At 34.6% G+C, this 18,242-nt stretch overlaps 1 protein-coding gene and 1 long non-coding RNA gene across 3 annotated transcripts in view; both read right to left on the bottom strand.

Moving 5' to 3' along the window:
• The window catches only part of LOC145678425 (alpha-1-inhibitor 3-like), a 2,648,409-nt gene that overhangs the window by 557,895 nt on the left and 2,072,272 nt on the right, over positions 1-18,242 (bottom strand). The gene's annotated exons all lie outside the window — the stretch shown is intronic.
• Positions 5,826-16,953, bottom strand: LOC145678426 (uncharacterized). The gene is made up of 3 exons (XR_014130390.1): positions 16,495-16,953; positions 9,347-9,391; positions 5,826-6,380 (listed from the first exon to the last, which is right to left on the bottom strand). It is a non-coding gene; the product is annotated as an uncharacterized LOC145678426 (long non-coding RNA).

Raw genomic sequence — 18,242 nt, 5'->3', positions numbered from 1 at the left:
TTACTGTGCCGGACCGCCGCGTATCCACACCATCCTGACTTCGTGCGCGCGCGCAATTGTAGCCGGATGGCGACCGTTCCCGCTCGCTCCGCGCCTACCGTCATTTCGCGCCTCCGCGCGCCGGTGGGGAAAAATGACGCGCAAACTACTTCATAATTTTCAGTTGTTTTTCAATTCGGCACATTTGTCTCTCGTACACAATAGTGTATTACTCATATCTCTTACACATATAAACACTAAGGTCAAATGTTTTGTTGAATGTATTCGAAAATGATTCTCTGATAATGATAATGATTTCCCATTTCGTACATGAAACCTTTTAGACTACCACACATAATGCTATTTTTAGATATTACCCGAGATTTATAAGCCATTACTACTTTGTTTATTATGTCAAACGATGTTTTCGTCTTTCTTCTACTGAGATTATCCTTTTTGGCCTATTACCAATATGAAATGTATTATTGATTTCTTTGAACGAAGGATTCTATATACTGGCGTAAGTTCTACTTTTGTCCTGAATTAGTTTCTTTATGTGAACTGTCTTCACTGTTGGTTTTATACTGAACAGAAAATTTCCACTTTGCAATCTTTTACCTACTCTTTGTATTCGTATTCTATATATCCTCATAAATGTATTTTCATGTATGTCAGTTATGCCTCAATATTTACTATAGCATTTTTGATCTCAAAGTTTTATAATAAGCGCTTATATATCAATGAAAGTAATGTATTGCCTAGTATGCCTTCCTTCATAACTAAATAGTACAGATGTGTCATCTGTTACCAACAAGACGAACTAATCTCAGTATAGCTTGTTTGAAACACTAAGTATTTAACAATTTTAAAAATATTCTAAGGCTCTACCTTAAGAGGCAAAGAATATATTTATTCAGCTTTCCTTAGCCCAAATATATGAGAAGAAGTCTATGCTTTCAGTTCTTTTACGTATTTGCCCTTGCTCTGAAATATTCTTAAAAAATGCAAAGCTCACTTCGCATTGAGGACATATTTACTTCTCTCTTCCTTAATTTTGCTGTAAGATTATTTTTTCGCTCTTAGTGTATAATGAAGATGATATAAACTATTTTTCTGCTAAGCACGATCACAGTCTTCAATAGGATAATCTTAATGGACATGGCGCTTGCATTCTCTATTGTTTAACACATGTTTGTATCCAAGTGCCCTTTGTCCCCTAAAATTTTCACGGTAGGCTCCAAAATAAAGTATAATATGGTTGGATCACCCACTTTTGGTGTAATGCCCAAGAATTATACATCATGCCTTACTACAGTTGATACATGCAATCTCTGAATGAATGTATCGCATTTATTTCAACAAAAGCTTATGGAACCCAGAGGTTAACGAATTTTCTTGATTAACTTCTATTGTCCGTAATTTTCAACTTTATGTGCTTACTTCTGTCAATATAGTACTGGCTTCTGTGCCTAGGTCTTCTTAGTGATCGTTTTACTAATTAGTCTTCTATTTTTTGCGTACATGACTTGCCTATCCAACACGCATAGACCCTAAGAATGATTACTAAACCATATATATTATATAGTTCCCAGTTTCTTTGCGTATATATTACCTCAAAGCAAGCGAACATATTTAAAAAAAACACGCATGATTTTAAGCCTGAAATTTTTTGACAAGAGATTTTCAATCGGATAATAACCAAAATTTTCTGCTTTCTTAGTTAACATTTAACTTCTTCATGGATTTGTTTTTGCTCTGTTAATATAGATCCTTGATTTGAAATCGTGCATTTTAACAGCTTTATAATTTCCAATCAAATACTTATATTACTTATTCTGTTTGTTACTATCGAGACTCTAAGATATTAAACCTGAAAACTTTAATTTTCGTATACCGTCAACCACATATCTGTATATTATTATTTCATTAATGCTTATATTTTAATGCAGGGGTGCACTGAATGAGTGGTAGAGTGTTTATTTTTGCTTTTTGCAGTACCCTCATTTAATCTCCAGCGCGGTGACTCAGTGATAGAATAGTTACTTTTGATAGTTGAGGTCCCTGATTGAATTTTGAACTACTGACCCAGTGGTAGAGTGCTTTCTTGTGCTACTTGGGATTTTGTCATTTAATCTCCACTGCGGTAATTCAGTGGAAGATTGCTTCCTTGTGCTGTTTGGGGCTACCTCATTTAATCTGCTAAAGTGTCACTCACAGGTAGAGTGTTTACTTGTGCTACTTGGGGGTACCTCATTTAATATCCACAGTGATCACTAAGTGGTAGAGTGATTTCCTCCGGTGTGATTACAATTTTATAGATAATTTCAGCGATAATTAATATGTCCGTTGATTTTTCCTCTTTACTTATCTTTCATCACCAATAATTTGTCTTAAATAGTGAATTGCTAACCTATTTAAACTAACTAAGTAACCATATTGCTTATGGAACCTGAGCTTCAATGTCGCGTTCACAAAAGCTCTCTATTGATATCTATCCTTAGCCAAGTGCATCTACTTTGTACTGCGAGATCCATCTTAATATTGTCCTCCCATTTCCGCATGTCTTCTCTTTTACTGGTTAAAATTTTAAAAGCATTTCCATCCTTGCCACATGACATGCCCATCGGAGCCTCCTAGACTTGATGACCCTAATAATACTAACTACATAATTCCACCATTTCCCGTTTTCGTTCCTTTTGCGGTACATATATAAGTTTCAGGAATTGCTTACCTACTCGGTATAATTAGTGACTAGTACTTAGTTTAATTAGTAGCTACTACTAGTAATTAGTTTAACTAGTACTACAGTGGCCCCGCGTAGTGTACTGGCTAACGCTCTCGCTATGCTGCAAGCGGTAACGGTTTCGATTTCCGGTGGGAGCACTCGGTCATAGAAAGTGTAACAGCTTTTTTCAGGCCATCCACCTTGAATACAGTTTTCCTCGCTCTTTTATCATTTACACCAGGCAAATGCCGGGGTGAAACCTACCTTATAGGTCCCAGACCGCTTTATTCCTTTCCCAATCCTTTGTTTACTCCCTTTCCCCGGATAGTGTACTCGCCGGAAAACGTCATCCCTCAAACGTAATAGGCTTAATTGAAATAAGATACCGAAAGCTCAGTAACCTAATCCTACATCCTAACTAGCCCTTTGGGGATCTCATGGTACAATCTGTACCATACGGGGTGTTTCATGGTACATTGCGTTATAACTCTCCTATTTGAGCTTTTTCGTCCGTTTTTTTTTTGTTGTTGTTGTTTTTCAAGTCCAGAGGCATTGTAGAAGACCTTACGTATGGTTTCACACCTTCCTGCGTCGAGACATAGGAGGTGATGACGTCATAATTCAAAAATATATATTTTCTTTTAATATTGCGGTGCCGGTCTATGTTCATTATTTTTTGCCGGGCTTATTTTTGCACGTAAAAGTTAGACATTTTGCACAAACATTCAGTCCACCGAGTAGTATTTACCAGATTTTTTCAGATTTCTGCGTTAAAACAGGGGGATCCAGAGGGGCAAAAAGTTGAAAAAAGGGATATTTTACCAAAAATCCCTTTCTTCATGATTTTCCTGCCTTAGATACATGATGGAGACAAGTGAATGGTACCGCCTGAAAGGCATTTCTATTCTGAAAAGAATGATGTGCAAACAATGATCCTAGCGTAATTAGGGATGTCTCAGGGAATGTTTAAAAATTTCCCTCTGTATACGGGAATATGGGAAAGTGTCGGTGTATATTTCTTTGGCGGGCTTACTTTTGCACTTGGAAAATTGGAACTGTGCATAAACATTCAGCCCACTTAGTACTATTTATCAGATTTTTTTCAGATCTCTCCGTTAAAACAGGGTGGTCCAGAGGGGCTAAAAGTTTAAAAAAAAAGGATATTTAGACCCCAAAAATCCCTTTTCTCGGGATTTCCCCGCCTTAGATACATGATGGAGACACGTGAGTCATACCGCCTGAAAGGCAGTTCTAAGCTGAAGAAAATGATGATCGAAACATGACCCTAGGGTAATTAGGGATGTCTCAGGAAAATTTTTACCTGAGATCATGGTGTTTTACGGTAATTTGGGGCATGGTGGGAATTCCTGATAAAATTTCTCCTGCCCTTAGTATTCAAGATAGAAACTTGAAATTTAGCACACACATTCAGTATACCAAGTACTATTTATCAGATTTTTTTAGATGGCTACGTTCACACAGGGCCGCTCCAGTGGGGCCCAAAGTGCGAGAAAAAATAATTTTCCTCCAAAATTTTCCCTTTGACATCATTTTTCCCGCTCCTGGTATATGGTATGAGCATGCAACTGCTACCATTTGAAAGCCAGCTCTATTCTGAAGAGAATGAGGTATGAACCATGATCCTAGGATAAATAGTGACGATGCAGTAGCTGCTTGACTGAACGTCTAAAAAATAGCCCAAAAAGCCGGGTACCGGAAAGGCCTAGTACTCAACTCTTACTTCTCATCCAAACTGTGTTTTATCTGTAATATACATTTGCGCAATATTATACACCTTCACAAGCTGTCAAATTATAAAATCACTGATAGTAGTGATAGTATCTCAACTTATTGTTCTGCACGGATCAGAGTTCTTTTAAAATTTTGTCATTAAAAAATTGTAGTTTGTTTCCGAAATTATCATTCTTCATTACACCAACATTTATTCAAATGAATAAATTCTACCGTTAAAAGACAGTTATTTTACAAAGAACGAAATAATTTTAAGTAATTTACTCACAACTAACAAAGTTTCACTGATTCTTCAATCATAGGGTCATCATTCATTTGCTTTGGATTATTCTTGATCATATCTTTTAATTGTAGTCGATATTTTTGAAAGCGTAAAGTATCTAGCGGAGTGACAAACACATAATCAAAGCACTGTGTTAACTTACCTCTATAACATTTAATGACTCCCAAGCTATGGCTCAAATTCATTTCAAGGGTCTTAGTATTATTAATGATATTGAATGGTTTTCCTCCAAACTTCAAGTTTAGAACAAAGAATGACTCCTAGTCATAAAATATTTGTCTTTACTGTTCGATAGGTAGCAAAATATTTTACTTAGTTATTAAATAAAGAAAGAGAGAGAAAAACACGAGATGAGATATTCAAGTGTCGGTTCTACATAATTCGATTACAGTTTCCGCTAATCAAATTTTGGGCTCGTCCAAAACGAAGCGCATGGCTTTTTTTCATCATTCACTTGCCCTCCGTTAACTTTACTCTTAAACTTATTTGTGAAACCAAAAGGATTCATATAGAATTTTCTCTAATAACGAAACAAGTGTGACAGGACACCATATGATCTGCATGTTTCAAGTTCAACTATCTTTATCAATCATTTGTAATTCTAAATGCATCTTTGAAATTACATTGAAACCCTGTCAGAATTTTTGCCAAGATATTATTTTAATAAGAACAATATATTGGAAAACCTAAGAACACAATTCTTGTAAGTTATATTTCAGAGAATAATAATAAGATTAAAATAATTTTACTGTGGAACCAGTGCCAATACGTTTCAAAGATCACCCACAACTCTTCGAGAAAATCAAGTAATTGTCCTTTATTTTAAAAGTATACAGTAAAAAGTACCGCCTAAAAGAAATATTTAAGTTAAACCAGATGTTTCCTAGAACGCACAAATTTAGTTAATTATTTTACTAAAAAAGGATATTCTCTAAGTGATTTTTTACTTTCCATTTTCCTGAACCACATCAATACAATACTTTAGGTGCTGCAAAATCCATCGCCACAGCCTTATAGTTCTCTTTCTTAAAAAGAGTGAGCAAACAGTGACAAAGGAACAACACACAAAGAGGGGAAAATAACCGCTATTGAACTATGGGTCACAAATTTTTCCACCCTTCAAACTTGATTTGAGACTCACAAACACTTTTACTCTTAAAGTTTAAAATGAGAAACTCTTGTCAGACACAACAAGAAATCTTTTCTTTACCGTCAGCAACAAATATCCAATACTAATCGAAAGGACAATGAATGATTATGGAATAAAACAATAAATTATAATTAAATTCCTATTCTAATTTCTTTCCCTTTTTCTTTTTTATTTTTTCAATATTTACATTTTCCTTTTTTTTCTTCTTTAAACGTAGATGTTCTAGGGCTTCAATTGTTTTCACCCCAATTAACACGTTTCTTTTTGCATCCTCTTCTAGTGGGATGAGTTCCCATAGGTTTTCTTCTTCTTCACGTTTCCTTTTTGGTGGTTCCACAACTGTAATTTTGGGAAACGAGAGTTCTTTTCCGCTGTCTTCTTCGTCTTTCTTATGTTGTCTGAATTTTCAATCGAAAGTAAAAGCTCACCTAATTCATTAAACGTGTTAAGGAGATCAAACGACGCGGGTTGATGGTTTTCACCCGTCCATCCTATGAGAAAAAAGATACAAGATTATCAATAACAAATATTTTTAAAAATATATAAACAGTAATAAACTAGATTATTAAAGACTTCATTTAACCAAAGAGTGTACTGCTAAAATTATATCAATATAAGTAAGACACTGCGATTTTCACACTATTTTTCCTTCCTGTCACGAATTCACGCATTCAGTTTTATAACTATCGATACCAATTCCAACAAAATACAAGAGTTTTAGTTCTTGATTCTATTATAATAAAATAAATAGGTACTGTACAATCATCACGACCGTAAATCGTACCACATTTCGTACGATACAATTCAGGTCAATATAATTTAATCTTCACTTGCTTGAATTTATGAAAAACAATTAAGTCAGTCTTATTTCTCAAATAAAGTTCATGTAATTATTCGTTTAGCGCTTACGATCCCCTTAACATGCCAAATTGAGTTTCATTTTACATTAATAAGCACCCACAGCTATAGCTATATGATTTTTTTCAAAAAATGTTGACAAATAGAATACAATGATGTTTCTCACCTAAATACACGTATTAATTCTTAAAACTCTGACATTCAGTACTAGTGATCCCGGGTTCAACACCCGATAGATAAATCGATTTTCTGATAATTATCCTTCTAACCAAACATAATGGAACTAATTTCATTATTTTTTTCTTTTCTGGAATTTTCCTAAACGTTTTACGCCATACTTGAAGACTAAAGTTCATATAACTGCACAGGAAGTTATAGTTTGTAATCTAATTTTTCCAAACGTACATTTCCTACAATCAAGTATCAAACATTTAACAAGACCTTCACTTTGTATTTTACATCATAACTCTCCCGGCAAAATTTCTGAGTGTTTCCTTGATCTAATATTAGTAGTCTTTTCTTATTCTCAAGTTTCCTACACTAGATAATATATAATTTATACACTAGATTATATATAAAATTATATATAATTTTATACACTAGATTATATAAATACAAAAAAATAATAAACCGAACGTACGCCTAGCAAACACTTCTATTTACAAACTCATAAAATAACATAGGATAATCGAAAACAATTTGTTAAGATCGTACCATGTTAGTTTGCAGGTCACAGAAACGTACGAAAGTAAACTAATGAGAAACATGCTTAATCAGATTATTCACTAGGCCAATCGATTCACCATGTTAATAGAGAGAAAAAATCAGCAAAAGAAAACATCAAACAGTTCTCCTTAAAGGTGAATAAAAAATATTCTTCTTTATACGCACAGTTTCAATAAGATCTTATACTTAAAATATAGACTTCTTGATTTTCCTTACTTAGATTCTAACAAAATTTTTGTAACATAGAACATGAATTTAACTTTAACAAAATATTTTCACAAGTTGTCTGTTTCAATTTTAGTCTAAGTAAATTTTTATCTTACATTCAGAATTCACTGATTGATTTCTTATTTATTGTATTCTGGTAAATCAAATGGCACCGCGTAGCGTAGTCGCTATCGCTTTCACTTTGGTGCAAGCGGTCTCTTATTCATCTCTTGGTAGTGACACTCAATTGAAGAAAAATGTAAAAGCTTTTCAGGTCAAGGAACATGGGTGAAAATTCCCTCATTCAGACCGAACAAATTTTTAATAAGCTCTTTCCCTTTCATTGAATAGTGTGGCTGCCAATGGGACGCCCTCACTCATCACTTTAAATAATTTTAGGTACCACCAGTTTAAAAATCTAATTCCTTCATATATTAATTTAATACAAACTCACAATCCTCTGTGAAATATTAAATTTCATAATCCCTTCCATTAATAAAATTTTACGTAAAAGGTATGTCAATAGTACAGCATTTGTCTCCAAGTCACTAATTTAATCCAAGCTGACGTCACAAGCTGACGTCTCTCTTTAGCTAACAACAATATTCAATTTCAGGACACGATGGCTTAATGGTAAAGCGCTTACCTCTGGTGCGAAGAGATCTCTGGTTTAATCACAGCCAAGTAAGTTTGCGGTGGACAATATCGTGTGCGTGGGTTTCTTCCTATTTTCACATGTCTTAATACTCGTAGTTCATCCGACTTAACGAAAATATTCATGGCACGTTAAATTCAAAGATTTCATTTCATTTCGTTTTAGAAAGAAGTAATTTCTATTTTCTACAATACTGCGCTACTGAAAATAAATAAATTTTTGCTATCAGTCAGGGATTTATATTCCGTTGGTACGGACTGAATGACGTTATGGAGCATCTCGTTCATTCACCTTACACTATAATATCCCTACACAATGGTTGAGCGTTTACCTCCGGTGCAGGGTTAATCATAGCTCCCGCAAAGTTAGCTTTGTGGTGGACAAATACCGTGCACGTGGGATTTTTCATTACTCCCCACTTTCTTCATATAGTTTCAAGTGCATTCATAAAATTATTGTCCTCTCCTTTATCCTAGCCAACACAACTCTAAAACATAAATAAACGCAAATATTTCACAGCTCATTCATGGCTAAGCGGTTAGCATACGTGCCTTTTCCGTGGGACAGTCGGGTTCAATTCCCGACGCAAGCTCATGTAATTCAAATTCCACGTTAATCACTAAGTCTCATGTAGCCTCGCAGCTCAAAGGGAGATTAAACTCAAAGATTTCATTTCATTTTATTGTATTCGGTTTCTACTATATCCGACTAAATATATACGAACATTACACCTTCTTACTGTATGTTACAATTAAAACTCTTAAAAACGTTCCTACTTTCTGTCATTTACATGCCTAAACGAACGAAACAAGATTCTTACACTTGAAGGTGATATCAAAATTTTAATAACCTTTCCTGAAATCTAGTTGTCTTCAAATTATTGAATTATGTTTGGCAAGCATATACTATATCAAATATTTTTTAAAAACCGTCACAGTTCGTTTTTAAAACGATAAAACCTCTATCGCAAAGTAAACAAACAAATAAATAAATAAATACACTAATTCTTACCGGAAATCCTATACTTCTCCCAACAATTCCTCCGACAAAATGGGTCTAAAAGAAAAAATTAAAAAAAAAAAAATTAATTACTTGTAAATTCCAATATAGCAACAATAAAAATCATGCAACTTGACAAAAAATATATATACTGATTCCTAAGTGAGAAAACAATTAATAATTGGAGCTCGACCAGTCGAAGACCCTTACATTCTAATAGGCCAAATTCTCACAACTTAACCGTCAATACCTCTTCCCTTCGGCCCCCTCGTCTCACCGCGGCGGCTGGCACGAATTTCGCCGGGTCATGTTACATGATTGATATCAAAATTGTCTGCAATATTTCTCAAAGCATTTCTCCTTCATTTCTCTTAAAAGTGAACGGATATAAATTAACCTAACGTTAAAGTTAATATTTCCCAATAATATAAATCAAATCTCAAACTAAAATTTGAATATACAGTATTGTAGTTTAATCAGCTATAAAAGTTAACTTTTTCCATTGTTTTCCTTATATATTTAAGGAAAGAGAATTCAACTTACCTTCCCAATATAAAATGTACTTTGCAGAGGTCACCACTTAACTTGGCACACGCAATATCCAAAATCGAAATAAGCCTCTTCTCCAAAACACAGGATTTATATTTTTCACGAAAAAGTGAGGTAAAGTGACGCCTTCCGTTTTTACGTTTCTTTCTTCAATACAATGTTTTTTCAAATTTGTTTAAAATGAGAAAGCTCCCTGCAAATCATGTAACTCCAATTAGAAAAAAAAATGGTACCTAAAGGAAGTTGTATCACTCCTTTTCTTTCTAAAAAGGACATTCTTTAAAGGGATTCTTTTTCTCTACAAGTGTATTCAGTAAAAAGAGATATACGCAACTAGCTGTCTCTAAAGGATAAATTTAGACACAAGGTCTATTCTATCCTTAACAATAAAAGCTGGGCTGCCAACGGGATAAAGAATTTCAGTAAATACAAAAGACTTCTTTTCAACCATGTGCAAAAAGGTGTGTGCTTTGCAATAACTTCGCGTCAAACATCCAAGACGTCAGGACTCTTCCTCAATTCTGTAAGTATTCATTTTCTTTTTACATAATCAAAATCTTTTCTGCGTGATAATTTAAATTTTATATAATTAATGTATGGCGAACTACAATCACTTCTGGTCACTTGTTCCAGTCAAGCTCACGCAACTGAGCTTTCCAATGTTAATCATTAAGTTTTCCAATAAATAATTATTGCTCTCAACACTAGCAAAAATAATATAAGTCACTTTAATCATCCTCTCTCTTAGCCTAACTAATATACTTCTCAGACGATACACTGAACTATTCCATTTCTTTTATCCATTGTGTGGAATATTCAACTCTATCCAACCTTAGGGCGTAACCGTTTTGTCTCACTAGTACATTAGTTATCTTTGGCGCGTGCAATCGCTTGTTCAATCTACGGCTTCTACCTCTCATATAGCCTCACTATTAAACAAAATGCTAAACTCAAAACCCGATCAAATCCACATCAAGTCCGTGCACATCGTCGGAATACTTCACTTTCCTCCCACTTTCTATATACCTTTTAAGAGATTTCATAAAAGCGATAATACAAAAAACATCATCTCCTTTAACCTGACAAATATAATTTGGGACGCTACCTAAAATATTCGGTTTCATTTAACAGTTGCGTACAATTTTTTAATTGTGGTTATCCTTAAGGAACAACGTTCACTTCTGATATTTCAGAGATTTATGTTCAAACGGCAATCATGTAATCTTATGCCAGACAACATGTGCAAAATTAAAAAAAAAAAAAAAAAAACATTCATTTTAATCTTCTTCCCAAATCTACTATCTAGCGTGTTTACCTTTAGTAGAGGGTCCCAAATTCGATTCCCGGCTACGTAAGGTTCGTGTCCATGCACAAAACTTCTTGTTCTACAACCATCAAATATATGCGTACCCTAATGAGATTTCATTTTCTTACTTCATGCATGTTTTTTTTTTATATAAAAACAACTTCAATTCCCAACATAATGCAATATATCACTCATTTCTACAAAACTTAGCTCCTAAATAATAATAATAAACTTCTTACAAACAAAAACAAGTGGTGTGGTGGTTTACTGCTAGAGCGCTTACCTCCGGTCCCCGGTTCAATCTCGTCTCCCGTTAAATAAACTTTGTGGTAAACACATACCGTGTGCGTGAGTTTCCTCGGGGTTCTCCCGGTTTCCTCCCACTTTCTTCATTCCTCCATTTCATTCATCATAAAGGGCATGTTGCCACAAGTAAACTGGTATAAGTTACCCTAACTGTCACAACCATGGGACATAAAACCAAAACAAATAGCACGTGTCTTTAACTTTCATAAACCAAAGCTCAATTCCGTAAAGTTCAAATACCACGTTACAGTAAGTGCATGTCTTCTATAGCCTCACGCCTAAAAATCATATCAAATCTCCAATAAACTTTCAACACATACTAAAAATAAACAAATTATGTGTTTTCTCACTGTACAATGCATTCTAAAATTATTTCAGTTAATATTCTATAAATTTCACGCTATTTCCTCTCTACTTAATTTATATAAAAAGAAAACAAATTTCTTAACGCTTCTCAAAACTACAAAAGGTATTCAGGCGCACCCGGCTCCAGACAATGATAGTCTTTCAATACAGTGTTCACAGCAATAAACCTAACTAAACCCAACTTTTCTCATCCGCTAATGCTAGTACAATATATCGTTTCAAAGGCTACAATAGCTATTGTGTAACCTGACTTTAAAGAAAGACTAAAAAAGAAAAGTTAACCGCTTATAATAAGTTAGTTTTCTTCGCTATTTCCACATGCAATACTTAAAATAGAACTCATTATCTTCTACAACTCCCGAAAAAGGAAGAAAGGAAAAGAATACAAATAGTTTCCTCATACAGGGTGTATCTCTATATATCTTCACAATTCCAAAAATTGTACAAAATACCATTTATTTCATGTCACATATGCATATATCTACATCAGGGAGGATGCAAAATAATGCATTTCTTCTCAGCTGTTGCTCTTAATTAATAAGGCGAAAATCCCTAACCAATGCTTAAACCAATCTATTGTGATTTCTAAGAACTCAATAAGGTAGTGTTCCGAGATCACATTCAAATAAAGAATCTTTTCATTCCATTGTGACTTTTTCGAACACTACATGCTACAAAAAGGTAAAAATCACACATTTTTTTCGAATTGTAACACACTGGTGTCTCACGTATGTCGGAAATTCAAATCAAAAGATACTCTTTCAAAAACAGATTACATAAATTTACCAATCTCAAAATAAAATAAAATACACCTGGTCACAAGCAAAACAATGATCTATTCTATCTAGGGTCTCGGAAATCCGAGTCAAAAGATACTTTTTCAAGAACACAACACATAAATTTACCAATCTTCACATTTCTTGTATTCATGTTGTATTATTTCAAACTATAAAGGATGTACAGGTGTGCACGTTCACAGGATACTACACAATTGACTTTTCTGTTCCAATTGTCGAAAATTCGACTTGAAAAGATACTCATTCAAATACACATCACATAAATTTATCAATTTGACATTTTCTTGCATTCATGTAATATTATTTTCTGTAATATACGAGGTACGGGTTTGTAACTTCTCAGGAAGTTAGACAATGGATCATTATATTGAATTTCCTGTTCCAGATGTTCCAAATTCGACTAAAAAGAGTCCTGCTGAGTCATTGTTACGAGATCCTCGTCATAGCACTATTGGCCTTTACTTTTAATTTCCTCCTGGCATTAGAACCTAATTTATTCTTTTCTATTGGATTCCATAAATTTACGGAATAGGTTTCAGATATCAATCTTTGATTTTTAAAAATTTTCTTATAGTTTATGTAGAATGGAACGAATATTAATGACATCTGTTGTTTATATTTTCTGAGAAAACAGTCTCACTTGCAATGTTTACTAAATCAGAACTGTCATACGAAAAAGGATTTCCTATTATTTTGAGCTATATGCGTAATTAATTTAAGACAATATCTTCCGTGAGAATTACTTGCTTAGAATAATCGTTATGCGGGTGCAGTTGTGCTTGTTCCACACACCCAGCTAGTTGCAAAGTTTCGTCAGAAATTCGTTAAAATTTTGGTGTTCTTAGAGAATACCGTGCTAATGCTCGGTGGGGGGAGTTAAAAAAAGGAATGAAATCTTTAAGTTTTACGTCCCACGATTATGCCGGTTAGGCTAAAGGAGACGGTAATGAGAGATGAGTGAAATGGTGGAACGAAGAAAGTGGGAGGAAACGGGAGAAACCCAAGAAAACCCACGAGCACGGTGTTTGTCCATCACAAAGTCCACATGGTGCGAGATGGGATCGAACCAGTCAGGGGATTTGAGTTATGCCTACTTAACCAGTTGTAACCTTCAAAGCTCTATTTTCTTGTTCAAGTGCTTCATCATCAGCAAGAGCACACAATGAAATGTTAGTTTTCCTTACAAAATAATTTCCATTTTTAAACTCTGTCCATATTTCTGGGTAGGATTGCTTCAATGCATGTACTTCTGTAACGTAATAAACCAACATAGCGGAGTAGCAATGCAAATGTAAGGCAAAAAGTAATCAATGATTGATTCTACACATCTAAGGTGTTCTTCCAAGTCATCAATTCTTATCGGTCATATTAACCCTAACAAATGTTCAACCATCGTCATGTATTTCTGTACCACTTTAAATGTTGTGTTGTTTTGTTCTTATATGCTATCGAATTTCTTCATTTTTTCATATAAATTGCTTCTTCGAACAGTATCTAATAAATATATTATCCCATGCTTGCCTTCAGTCTTTAACCTTCTTGACAATCTCTGATCATGGATACTCCTTCAAGAATACCGCGAGATAAAAGTCATATGAAACGACAAGAGTACGCTTGTGGGCTTCTTCTGCTCATCTAACATGTTTGCCCGTGATGATTTGCTGCATAGTATTCTCAATATACTAGACTTTCAACATTTCTGGAATGCCATCTATAAATGTATATAAAAATAGCACTTAACAGTGCCATACATACGTGCAACTCTCCAGGTCGTAGAAAAAAAGAGTCGGCTGATAAACAACGAAGATAATGTTAATTTGGCTATCACTGTCACTGCCATTGACGAAAATTTCATCATACAAACACATTAGGCCCACACATCATATCTGAGGTAGTTTTTTTGGTGATTTCCTTTCGTTATAACACTTTAATATATAATTGTTGAGTAATTCGTCAAATTATTAAATAACTCCTATAGGCCTACCTTTAGTTTTAGAGGAAATACTTATACATTATATTACTGAGAATGTAATTTCTTTTACAATGAGCTATGAAAAAAGAAAATATATCCATAAACAACTGAGATAATTCTTGTTTCTTGAATCAAATTGTCCGCCATTGTGATGACGTCATCATGTCTACACACCATGCACCAGTTAGTGACATCATTAGAATTATTCACCAGAAGGCTTCTCTAAATAAAACAAAACCATGCTCTCATCTTATCTTCACGGAAACTGGCACGGGTTGACATATTTAGACGCAAAATTTTATTCGTGACCGCCATTTTGATTACGTAATTAAAATATATCTCCGTTATTTATGGACCGATTTTCTTCATTAATAGCTCGTTTTAAAGATAAGTAAATTTTCTATAAAAACTTATATGTAAGCAGTTTCTCTAAAATTAACGGTTTCGGAGTTACTTTTATTTATTTTATAAATATTTGTTCAACAACTTATTAAGTTACTAAATAACTCTTATACCTTTAGTTTTAGAGGAAATGCTCACATAACAGTTTTATAGGAAATTTAATTTCCTCTAAAATGAGCTATGAGAAAAGAAAATCGGTCCATAAACAACGGAGATAATGGTTGTTTCTTGAATCGAGTTGTCAGCCATTTTGATGACGTCACCACGTCTACACGCCACACCCCAGCAAGTGACACCACCGAAATTATTCATTAGAAGGCTCTTCTAAATAAAAAAAAAATAACCTTTCGTCTTATCTTCACGAAAGCTGCCACGGAGCATGTTTTTCGTACATACGCTCCCCTACTAATTTCCAAAACCTCTGAAAATTTTGTTTTTTGTACGATGGTCTACAGCAGCGTTTCCCAACCGGTGTGCCGCGGCACAATGGTGTGCCGTGAATGGGGCGCTGGTGTGCCGCGGAGAAATCGAAAAATTATTAATTTTATAAAAATCAAATTGCAAGACATTGCTATCACCTTGTGAAGGAGGTCACACGAATTCGTCTTGCACTTTCTGTTTACATTAATCACTAATTAAAACTCTTCCAAATCATCCCCTTCACTCGGACGCATATACATGCTTTGCCGACCTCCATTCAAGCTTGGGAACGACTCGAATGAAGAGATCGGTCGCAACGTGGTTGGTCACGTCTGAACTATCCTATGATAAAGACCGAAATGGAAAAGAAACGTCAATTTTACCCTTTTTGTACTTATTAAAGTTTACTGCGAGGGATAGTTCACTACTCACATTATTCAAATTGGGTACGTACCGCAACCTACTCTCGCGTTAGCATTTAAAATTAACACTAGAAAAAAAAAAGGAAATCAAAAGATTGAAACACCGGGAAGTAGTTGTTAACTACTCATATTTAACTAGAAAGTAAAGTTGTTTTGTTTTACATGAACCGGCTATTACATGGAACTTTGATACTAATGTATGCACGAACTGAAATAAACAATAAATATTACATGTTAGCAACACAAGATGAAATCTGCACTATTCGTATTGAACACACAGTAAAATTAAGAGTCGTACATTGAATGCTAGTATAATACTTCTTTGCTGACTTCCCTACCTAGCTAAAACAATGATACAAGTACGAAATTATTTACATAAGATAGTTATGCGCATATGAGCTCATTTACCAGTGGCCTCTTGTTTCTTTTTTTTTTTCTCTCTCTCTCTTTTATGATAACTGTTAATTCACGACGGTGGATCTAGCGTGCTAATTGCAACTAAAAGAGGTAGTCACTTTAACATTAGTCGACCGATTAACTCCTGTGGTAGATACTTTCGGGATAGTGCTCACATGAGTTCCCTGATGATTCCTTTAAAAGTACTAGTTAATATTACTTACAGGTTCACTTCCTTTGAGATGGGAATTGCTCTCGTTGTCTTCCTCAGAATGCAGGATTTGGGCGCAGTAGAACTTCTTATCTAACGAGTTTTTATGGCTAAGGCTTTAACTGATATCGAGCGTTAAACTATACATATCAAACTTACTTATTTTTACTTGTTAAACGTAAATTCTTCACTGTTTTTCACTTATGTAGAAATACAAATCTTCGCATCGGGACGCGTGCCTTACTCGTTGATGGTCAAAGCCCGATTACTTGGCGCACTTCTTTGTCACACAATGCACGTGAAGAGTCAGTATACTTTGGACATAACGCTGTTCCTGATTGGCTAATAACTGGAAAATTGTCCAATCACAACTGGGCTTAGAAGTAACCGGAAACGTGGAATGATCCAGCATTTTCTCGAATGTCCTGGAAAACTACACAACCGGAAGTTCCAATGTCTTCGAGACAAAGAACTATTGTTCAGCACATACACACATTCACAAGAAAAGTCAGTTTGTGGTGTCGAAGAGATGTCATGTACTGAAAGAGCACTAGCATAGTTGCCAACTGCTAAGTTTATCACCAAAAGTTAATCATGAATTTAATAAAATATGCGCATTAATTTTTCTTGCTTCGAGAGTCGATAGCAACATAAGGGAAAATGTATATTTGTATTTCACATTAGTATGAACCTCTACTATGAATCTACAATTTTAAGTTTCATACCGTGTTATTCTTGCGTACAATTTGAATGTTGAAAACAGTATTGGTTATCATTGTTGTGACTATTGTTATTCCCTTATTGTTGCAGACTATTTCGTAACTTGAAATTTTAAAATATCATTCAATGCTTTCGACAAAGGAAACATGCATACAAATTACCTACATTTGTGGTTTAAAAGTAAAAGAGATTTGTTTTTCTGTGCGTTATTTAGTGATCCATCTTCTTAGTGAAAGGTTGGATACAGTTTTCGAAAAAGAAAGCGTAGTTTTTAAAACTAGAGTCCAATACTTCATTGAATTGTTTTCTATTTTTAAATTAGAATGAAAACTAAGCATAATTATTAACCACGGGGGAAAACCAGTGATCGAGCTTTCTTCTTTGTGAGATCATTAATCAGAAAAAATACCACGGTATTTTATATTTGCAAATAACAATATTGATGAGTGTGCCGCGAGAATTCAAGTTACACCCGTAATTTGCCGCAAGTTGAAAAAGGTTGGGAAACCCTGGGCTACAGTAAGAGTGATTCATAATATCTTTCTCTATAGAGTCGAAACAATCACTCGAGTTCAAAACAGTGCTGAACTCCATAAAATGCACTACAAACTTGTCCGCAAAAACCAGCAATGGTCAATAAACATGTTATCGGGACTCGTCACACAAGGAGCAGTGCAGACACTCTCTCTCCCTCTTACACTTTTCAAATGTCTCTCCCTCTGACTACCAACTCCTCCAGTATCTCGATCACTTTTTTGGGAGGAAAGACATTCCCTGATTTTCGGGTGGCTGAGTATTTCTTTGCGTTGCAGACTCTAGATTTCTTTTACCGCAGAAGTCATTCGTTGCCAGAGTGATGGCAAAAGTGTGATTGCAGACTGCGACTGTTTAGAATAATCCGGTTTTCTTTTCTTTCCGTTTTAGCATTTAGAAATGATACTTCTACGGCAGACATTGAATTCACATCAACTTACTACAGGTAATACTACGCAGCTTATGTATCGGGTAAAAAACCAAAGAAGGTGATAATATAATTACTAC

The sequence above is a fragment of the Thermobia domestica genome, chromosome 2 (assembly GCF_964235325.1).
Source record: "Thermobia domestica chromosome 2, izTheDome1.hap1.1, whole genome shotgun sequence".
NCBI lineage: Eukaryota > Metazoa > Arthropoda > Insecta > Zygentoma > Lepismatidae > Thermobia > Thermobia domestica.
Note: the sequence above shows the minus strand (reverse complement) of the source record. Positions and strands in the feature narration are given on the sequence as shown.